Below are 8,595 nucleotides of genomic sequence, written 5' to 3'. Positions count from 1 at the left end.
GCACTTGTAGGTGGTTGAGTCGCCTTGTCCCAGGCCTGCAGCCTTCAGCCTTGCTGAGCCCTCTGCTGCAGTACTGCTTATCCCTGGGCAGCGCAAGGTGAGCAAGGAGCAGGCATTCAACGCTGCCGTTTTCAGCCAAACCTGCACAAACAGCAGCAGACAGATCTTGCCATCTGAACTGCAGTGCTGCTAACTACAGAAGCCTGGACTTGTGCCTTTGTACAAGGTCATGTTTTCTCTTACGTAGGGCATGCTTCACAAAGGCAGAACTTCAGTTGTGCACAGTTACAGTGCAGAGATCCTCTAAACAGGGCAGTTTTCACTTTATTGCTGAAGTTTTGTGTAAATCTAAAAATTCGTGTTTTTTTTTCTCAATGTCTTTGATGTTGAGTTCATATTTCTTTTCCAAGTCTTAGAAGTTTAGGAAGAAGTCTATTAAAGATAGAGATACTGTGTATTGTATAGGAGCTGCGCATGACCAGAGCTTGGAAGGTACAGAGGAAGGGTAACCGAGCCTGCAGCCAGGAGCAGGGGTGAAATGGAGCAGTGCTGTTGCTGTTCCCTGCATATTGCTGCTTGAAAACCCATTGCTGAGCTTTGCTAGTCAGCAGTTCATCAAACAGAGGTGGGTGAAGGAGGTACCTGGGCAGTTCAGAACTGCCAAATTCCTGTGCCTTGTTTGGTGGGTTAGATTCACTTCTCCATTTATTAGACCTGAGTTATCTGTAATAAGGGCTGGGTGTCGAGGGTTCTTTTACAGGGTTAGGGAGCAGAACAGACAACTTCCCTCTGTTCCAGGTGCCGGTCCTGGAGCGATGCGGATGATTTCTGCAGCCCGTGCCTCCTGAAGGTGTTCAGTCCAGATCAATCCTTTGCCAACACATCTCAAACTCCACCCGCCTGTGCTCACTGCACCTTTTTTGTCACTGCTTTGTTCCTGTGAGACAGAGGCCTCCACAAGGCTGCTGTCAATATTTATTCAGACTGCTTTCTCAGTGGTGGCTGCTGTAGGTGCACACTGCGATGCTTCGTGGTGGGAGTGAACTCCAAGCCGTGTTCCTGAAGGCTGCCAAGACCTCAGGCATCTCCCTGTCATTTCTGTCTCTCTATGGCTGCAGCTCTCACACGCACTCCAGCCTTGCGCCATCGCCACTTGCAGGGGCTGCTTTTCGTTTGGCAGCACCGAGGGTCTGTGGCTTTTTGGTTATTTCAAAGCGGTTTGCAGAACCTGCTGTGGGTGAGCGCTGCAGGAAGGCAGCGTTTGAAAGATGCTGAAACACTTCTGTAATGCCATTGTTCCTCCAGCGGCTCTGGAGCCGATTTCATGCAGTTCTGCACTGTCAGAGCTGTGTTGCATACGGAGTTGCTTTCAGTGCTGTCTGAATGTCTGTGCCTGCTGTTGTGGGGCAGCCTGAACTGCTAACTGCTGCATCCCATCTCTCTAGCACTCCTGTCACCAGGCGGTCTCGCCTCTGTGCTCATGCTGCTCTGACGCTGTTTTTGTGTTAAGTAGATAAGAAAATTAATCCATCCTTGGGGCAGGAAGAAGGACAAAGCTCTCTCTCAGTTTCATGAGCTCTGGTGGCTCAGCACAGGGTTACCTGAGTGCCACAGTGGGCAGGAGGGAAGCTTGGGGTGCCATGGGGCAGCTGCAGCTGAGCCCCAGCCTCTACTACTGATGCTGACTGGGGCAAAATGGTTTCTGTCTTTGATCTTCACAACTTAAATGGAGTGTAGATGTGGCAGGCAGAAGCACGTGCACACATCAGTGGAAGTGTCCCAGTCACGTCTCAGTGCATTACAGAACCATTCCTGCTGTTGTCCACAGATACTTTTGGGAAGTGTGAATGTCTTGCAGCCAGCACATATGGCGCCCAGCAGTGCAGGGCTGCCTCATCCTTGGATCATCTCACCATTCAGGCGACGGTTCCTGGCCCTTCTACACAAAGTACTTCTGTTTCTTGTGTTATTCTTTTTGCTTTTTAGTGTTTATCTTCCTGTTTTCAAATTCCGGCTGTTTCTTTACTTGTTCACTGCTGTTACAGATATCAACAGTGTGTTTAAGTTCCAGCTTTGTCTATTGCAGCATATGTGCGCTGCCTTCATTATCTGCAGTGCCTACAACTATTTGGTGTCTACTGAGTGTCTGTGTATTAAATTTGCTTGCTAATGCTGAGAGGGACAGCTTGTCTGCACATTGATTTAGACCTTGTTTATTTTTGATCAGCTGCATTAAATACTCACGTGTGTCTATTGCGGAATGCTTCTGAAGCTCCTAAGAGCCAACACTGCCATGTTTGGGCCACTGCAGGTGCTGGCAGATCAGGAGCAAGCCTTACAGTTCTGCTTGTTGCCGCTGGCAGCTGATTTTCTTGTCCAGTCCTGCACTCCCTTGCAAAAGATGCTCTGTTCTGGAAGCTTTGTATCATCTGCCAGGCGCTCAGGGTTGTGGAGATGGACGTGGGAAGCCAGGCCTGCCAGGGCAGTCCAGATTTTTGGAAAAGCCATTTGAAAAGCCCTCCAAATGCAGTGCGTTCTGAGGGGTCTGATTTGTGTTTATTTTAGGAGTTTATTAAATTCTTTCCATTGCCAGGTTGTTTAATCACGTCCTTTCTCCTTCAGATGCCTTCTGGCTCACCAGCTGCCTCTAAGCCTACATGCCATCTACCAGATTCTGCATCGTTCTGCCTGGTTGTGATTCATGTGGTTTCTTGCTACCTTGGCCATTTCATATGTCATCGGTGTTATCAGCAATACTATCTGAAATATTTTCCTCTGCTTTAATTCATGCAGCTCTTACACATCCTCCAACGTATCTGAGCAATCTGCAGCCATTCCTCCATGCTTCTGCCCTCTTTGTAAGTGATATTTCCAGGGCTCTCCATCTGTGAATGATGGTGGCTTGGAACCCAATCTCATTCTGACTACTCGTCTGTCTGCTCTTAGACTCATTTTTAGTGACTGATGAGGGCTTAAATGATTGTGCACATCTGCCTTTTTGGAACCCGACTAGTAGTTCGTCATCGTTTCTCTGCTGTAAGCTTTAATTAATGTTTATTACCGGATCGGCTTCTCTCCTTGCCTGGGCCTGTGCAGTGTCACTGAGCAGAGGGCAGTGGGTTTATCTGGGGCGCAGCAACGTGCCTGTGCTCTGTGATAGTGGGCTCTGCACGGCTGGCAGGAGGGACGGGCTCCTCAGTGGGTTTTTTATTGCTGTTTCCACTCAACCCATGCAGAAACCACAGCTGAGTTCAGATACTCGGGGGAACGGTTGCGATGGAGCTTTGTTTCACTGCAGTTACCCTTTCCTTTTTAAGAAAGATGTGCTTTGTAGCTCTGAGCATCACGGCAAGTTGTGTTTTTCCATTCAGCCCACTGTGCTGCAGGGGCTGCGTGGCTCAGTCGCTTTCCTCGATGCTGAGGTCCAGACCTGAGCTTGGCACCCATGGCTCCCTTCACAGCTGATGCAAAGAAGCTGCAAAGAGGGGATTTTAGGGTTAGATTACTCTGACCTACTTTAGAACCCTTAAGATAATGAGCTGGGCCTCACCCTCGCCGGCTCTCCAAGTGCTCCACGGGTGGCTGCTCCTCATCAGCCTCCACACTTACCCAGAAGCTTCCCACCCTCGGCACGTCCTGCCTGGAGCAGGCTGTGCTGTTAGCAAGCAGGTACAGCTGTAATTTGGGTGAGTCAGCAGCTGCTGGAGATGAAGGGAGGCGTGTGAAGCTCAGCTCTGCCTCTGCCGCGCTTCCTACGGCGCTGCTTTGCTTATCCTTGTGCCTACGGTAGTCTGGCCCTGGATTTGGAGCAAGACTCTTCAGCCTTTAATGGCAGCTAATGAGAGGGTATGAGACTTTGGAAACTTCATTAATGAAAGTAATGCTGAGGAGAGTTGCACAACTGTGAAGGGCTTCCCATACCTGAGCATCCCAGCTGCTCCCCATCTGCCTTTACCTGCTGCTGACGCAGTCCGGCCAGGAGCTCCGCGCAGCTGGGGGACTTCCGTCCTCGCTCGGCTCGGCGCAGCCCACAGACGGGGCTCAGATTTCCTGCCTGCCCCTTCGGCGCGGCCCCTCCGCGTGGTTTCCTGTAGCTGACACGTTCAGCCTGCAGCCTGAAGAGTTAAGAGCTTGTGGTGCTTGTTAGGCTTCCCCGAGCGCGGCAGGCACCGCAGATGTGAAGCCTGCGTGTTGTCAGCCAGCACACAGCAGGGCAGGGGTTTGGAGCACAGCTTCTGTAAAATTTACAAAAAATCACAGATTCAGCAAGGTTGGAAAAGACCTAAAAGATCATCCAGTCCAACCATGCACCTATCACCAATAGTTCTCACTAAACCATGTCCCTCAACGCAAAATCCAAACGTTCCTTGAATACCTCCAGGCTCAGTGACTGCACCATCTCCCTGGTCAGCCCATTCCACTGCCTGACCACTCTTTCAGAGAAGTAGTATTTCCTAATATCCAGCCTAAATCTTCCCTGGTGCAGCTTGAAGCCATTCCCTCTAGTTCTATCACCAGTCACATGAGAGAAGAGGCTGAACCCCAGCTCACTACAACCTCCCTTCAGGAAGTTGTAGAGAGCAATGAGGTCTCCCCTGAGCCTCCTCTTCTCCAGACTGAATAGTCCCAGCTTCTTCAGCTGCTCCTCATCAGCCCTGTGCTCCAGACCCCTCACCAGCTTTGTTGCCCTTCTTTGAACCCGCTCCAGGGCCTCAATGTCTTTCTTGCACTGAGGGGCCCAAAACTGGACACAGTACTCGAGGTGCGGCCTCACCAGAGCTGAGTACAGGAGCTGAGTACAGTTCTGGGGGGAAAAGCACCAAGTATTGAGGTATTGAAACTGCAGCTTTTCCCCTCTTGTAGCAGAAGCTGCTAGCAAAGTTCCCGATTGTTATCTACTGAAAATGCTGCTGTTGGGACTCAAATCAGCCAAGGCAAAACAAGCCAAGTAGTCTGCATCCCTGGCACCACAGCAGGAGTCAGTGCAACATCTGCAAGCTGTGTTAATGAAATGTCCAGGATTTCTCAGCAGATCCCTCCATATTCCTAACCAGGATCTTGAGACTGGGGTAGCTTAACACTGAATGTTTTACTCCAAGGCTGACGTGCAGCAGTATCTCGGAGCAGCTGGCTTTCTGGAAAATGTAAAACCCTTTCCTAGCCTTGGTGGTGAAATTCAGACTGCTTTGCAGGCTCATACGCGTGGCTGGTTTGCCCAGGTGAACTGGTTTGGTTTGATCTGTCATACATTCTGCTTACTAAATCTGTTTGTTCCCAGGAATCTATTTTGTTAAAGAGCTGAAAGGCTCAGCATGTTTCCCTCCCCGCCTTGTGCTGTGAATGTGTATTTTAACAGGGCAGAAATCTGCTGTTGAAAGGAGTGCTTTGGCTTCAGTGGAGTTCGCTTATCTGTGACTTAAGGCCAGAAGCTGATTATAGGCTCATATGTGGTACGGAGCCTCTCTGGGCACCGCAGTGTGACACTGCCTTGGGTTCATACGGCTCTGTCCCAGCCTGCTGCTTGGTGACCCCGCAGCGCAGTTCCCGTGATGTTGGCATCCTGTTGTGATTTCTGAGTCTCTGGGAGCAGTTCAGGTTTCTCAGTGCCCAGAGCTGCAGGTATCTTTGTCTGCTCGGAGCCCTGGGCTCCCATCTTTCTTAGAGCTCACCTCAGTTCCCGGTGCTCCCGTTGTCCCAGGGCTCAGGGTGCCGTGGGACCAGGCTGCACTTGGAGCTCTGTGCTCTGGGATGCAGCTGTGGCTGCTGGCACTCTGGATGCCTCCCTCTGGCTGAGCTCCTGCTTCTTGCTAGCAGCTCCTGTTCTTGTTTGCCCCTTCTTGCTGTACCATTCAGTTCTATAGCAGCACATCCTTGGAAGCAAATAGGGCTACCAAACCCTTCAGGAAGGCATGCACTCTCATTTCAACTGGGAGGAATCTGCCTTTCCTTCTGTAAGGTGTGCTGCTTTATCAGAATCCAGGGCAGATGATTCTGAAGTCAGGCAGTGCTGTGCCACCAACCCGCCGAGTACAGCAGAGCACTTTGTGTTATGCAGCACACAGGGATGATGAGATGCCTGTGGGGATACAGACCTGGACCCCTCACCTTCCCTCCAAGGGCAATCTTGTTATTTTGAGGGTCGTTTTAACTTTCCTCTCTGCTCTGATCACCTTAAGATCTTTGCAGTGCTTTTGTCTTCCCCTGTAATAACTTCCACTGTAAAGTACCTGCATTGTATGCATTGTATTTTTCCCATAGGAGACTTTGCACCTGATTCTGTTAGCAGAAATGGTGCTTCTAAACACGGCCCTTCTAACCATGGCTCTGATGGAAGGAGCCCTGGGGGCCCATCCCCAACGGGGCTTTGGTGCCTTCTGACATGCAGGAATGTTTCACCATCCTTGACCTTGGCACGGCCACAGAAGTCGTGTTGCTCAAAGCTTTCTTCTCCCCGCTGGGGACCCTTGAGTTCTGGGTGTGGAACAGAGCAGCCGTTCTGAAGGTGAGGAAGCAGTTCAGTTTTCTCCCTGCTGTATGAGGTGACTGCTGCTGGAGATTCCCTCGGTGTAAAAATGAGAGCACAAAACAGCTGTGCTGTACTTTACGTAAATAGGTTGAGACTCCTGTTTGCCTAGACTTGCTGCCGCTTCTGCTCCCAGCTGCAGGTACAACGGTGGCACAGCGGCGGTGCAGCAGCAGCGGGCAGCGCGTGGGACCCCCCTGAGCCGGGGCTGCTGCTGCCTCAGCTCGGAGCTGAGCCCAGGCGGCTCCTCGGGGCGAGGCCAGGGCGCGGTGCCGGCTGAGCTCATCTCCGCCAGGAGAAGGCTTCGGGAGGAGCTCAGCCCATCATCTGTGCTGCAGGTGTCTGCTGGCCCTGCCTGCCTGCTGGGTGAGCCCCAGCGCCGGGGGCTGCAGCCGAGCCCCCCCTGCCTCTTCAATGCACTCTTTAAACTCGGTTTCCATTTCGGTTCTTCGCTGAGAAGTGTTCGGCTCGACATGGGGAAGCTTCTTACTCAAACAGGGAGCAGAAGTTGGGGTAGTTTATGACTTCCTCCTTCCCGTAAACAATTTAATGAATTAAATGCCTGCGTTATGGGAACAACGGAGGGATGGGAACCTGACGTGGTGAAAGTTCAGGCTCTGTTTGCAGAGGGTTTTGGCGCCGGGACCATTAAACTGCTCCGGCATCTCCTTCCACCACGCGTGCGCCCCATCGAGCGCAGCAGGGGAGCTTTCCGCAGTAACGCGAAGCTTTCGGTAGCACCGCGTGGGTTTTACTCGAGGGGAGGAAGCTTTGGCCGGCAGTCGGTGTTTCGTTAAGGCCACGAGCGCGGTTCTGCTTAACAAAAGGGGACTTTCGTGCCTGCGGCCGAGCAGAGCCGCAGGAAAGGGCCGCGCTCCGAACATGGCGGCCGGGCCGGACGGGCAGCGGAGGAGAGGGGGTCGGCGTGGGTACCGTGCCCGGAGCCTCGACGGGGCCCCGGAGCGGGCGGGACGCGACCCGTGCGTGCGAGAACGGGGCGGAGCCGCGCGGGGCGGCAGCGGCACCAACGGCAGCGAGGCGGAGCCGCACCGCCGTGCGGGGAGCGCGGACGGGAGGGGGGGGCGGGGCCGGCACGCACGTGCGCTACGTGCGGCGCTGCAGCCGCGGCGGGGCCCGGGCCTCCATCCGCGTCGCGGGGGGGCGGCGCCGGGCCTCGGGGCGCGTCCCCGTCCGACGTCGCGTTCCGTCGCGGTCGCGGAGCCCCCGGCCCGTCTCGCCGCTGAGTCGGCCTGCGCCGCTCGGGAGGACGGCGGGACCGGTCCGCGCGGCGCTCCGGCTGCGAAGCGGAACCGTTTTACCACGGGAGCGCCGCGCGGGGCCCCAAACGGAACCGCAACGACGCCGTAACGATGCCGTAACGATGCCGCCCGGCTCCGGCGGCGGCCGCCCGGCCTCGGGCACAGACAATGCGGCCGCGCGGCGCGCTCGGGCCCCGCCCCCCGGTGACGCGTCCGCGGCGCAGCCAACGGGAGGCGGCGGAGAGGCTCTTTAAAAAAAGAAGCGCCGGCAGCGGCGGCCGTCAGCTGTGCGGATCCCTCCGCGCATGTAAACACAGCGGGCCCAGCGCCCCTCACGGCGCCGCGCGGCCCGACGGCCGGGGACCCCCCTCGACTTTCCCGCTGAGAGCGGCTCCGCGCGGGGGGGCGCCGCACCGAGCAGCTGCTCCGGCGGCCGTCCGGGGCGGCGGCACGGGGCCGCGGGCGCTCCCCGAGCCGGCGGTGCCGGGGGGAGCGGAGCGGGGCAGGAGGGCCGCGGGGCGCGCACAAAGGCGCGGGGCCAACGCTCGGAGCGCGCGGCTCGGCTCGTTCCGCGCCGGGGAAGGAAGCGGGGCGGAGGGGGGCCGGAGCGGCTCAGAGCTCGGCCGGCCCCGGGCCGCGTCGCCCCCCCTCCCCACGACGACCCCGGCCCGGCGCCCCCTCACAAAGGCGCGTGACGGGGCGGGGCGGCCGCCGCCCCCTCCCCCCGCCCAGCCCGGGGCGGACTCTTTTTCTCTCGCGTTCTGGCTTCGTGCCCCCCCGCCCCCTCCCTTCCACCCCCCACCTCCCGGCGGA

This window comes from Tetrao urogallus (genome assembly GCF_951394365.1).
Source record: "Tetrao urogallus genome assembly, chromosome: 24".
NCBI classification, from domain to species: domain Eukaryota; kingdom Metazoa; phylum Chordata; class Aves; order Galliformes; family Phasianidae; genus Tetrao; species Tetrao urogallus.
This window is presented reverse-complemented; position numbering follows the sequence as displayed.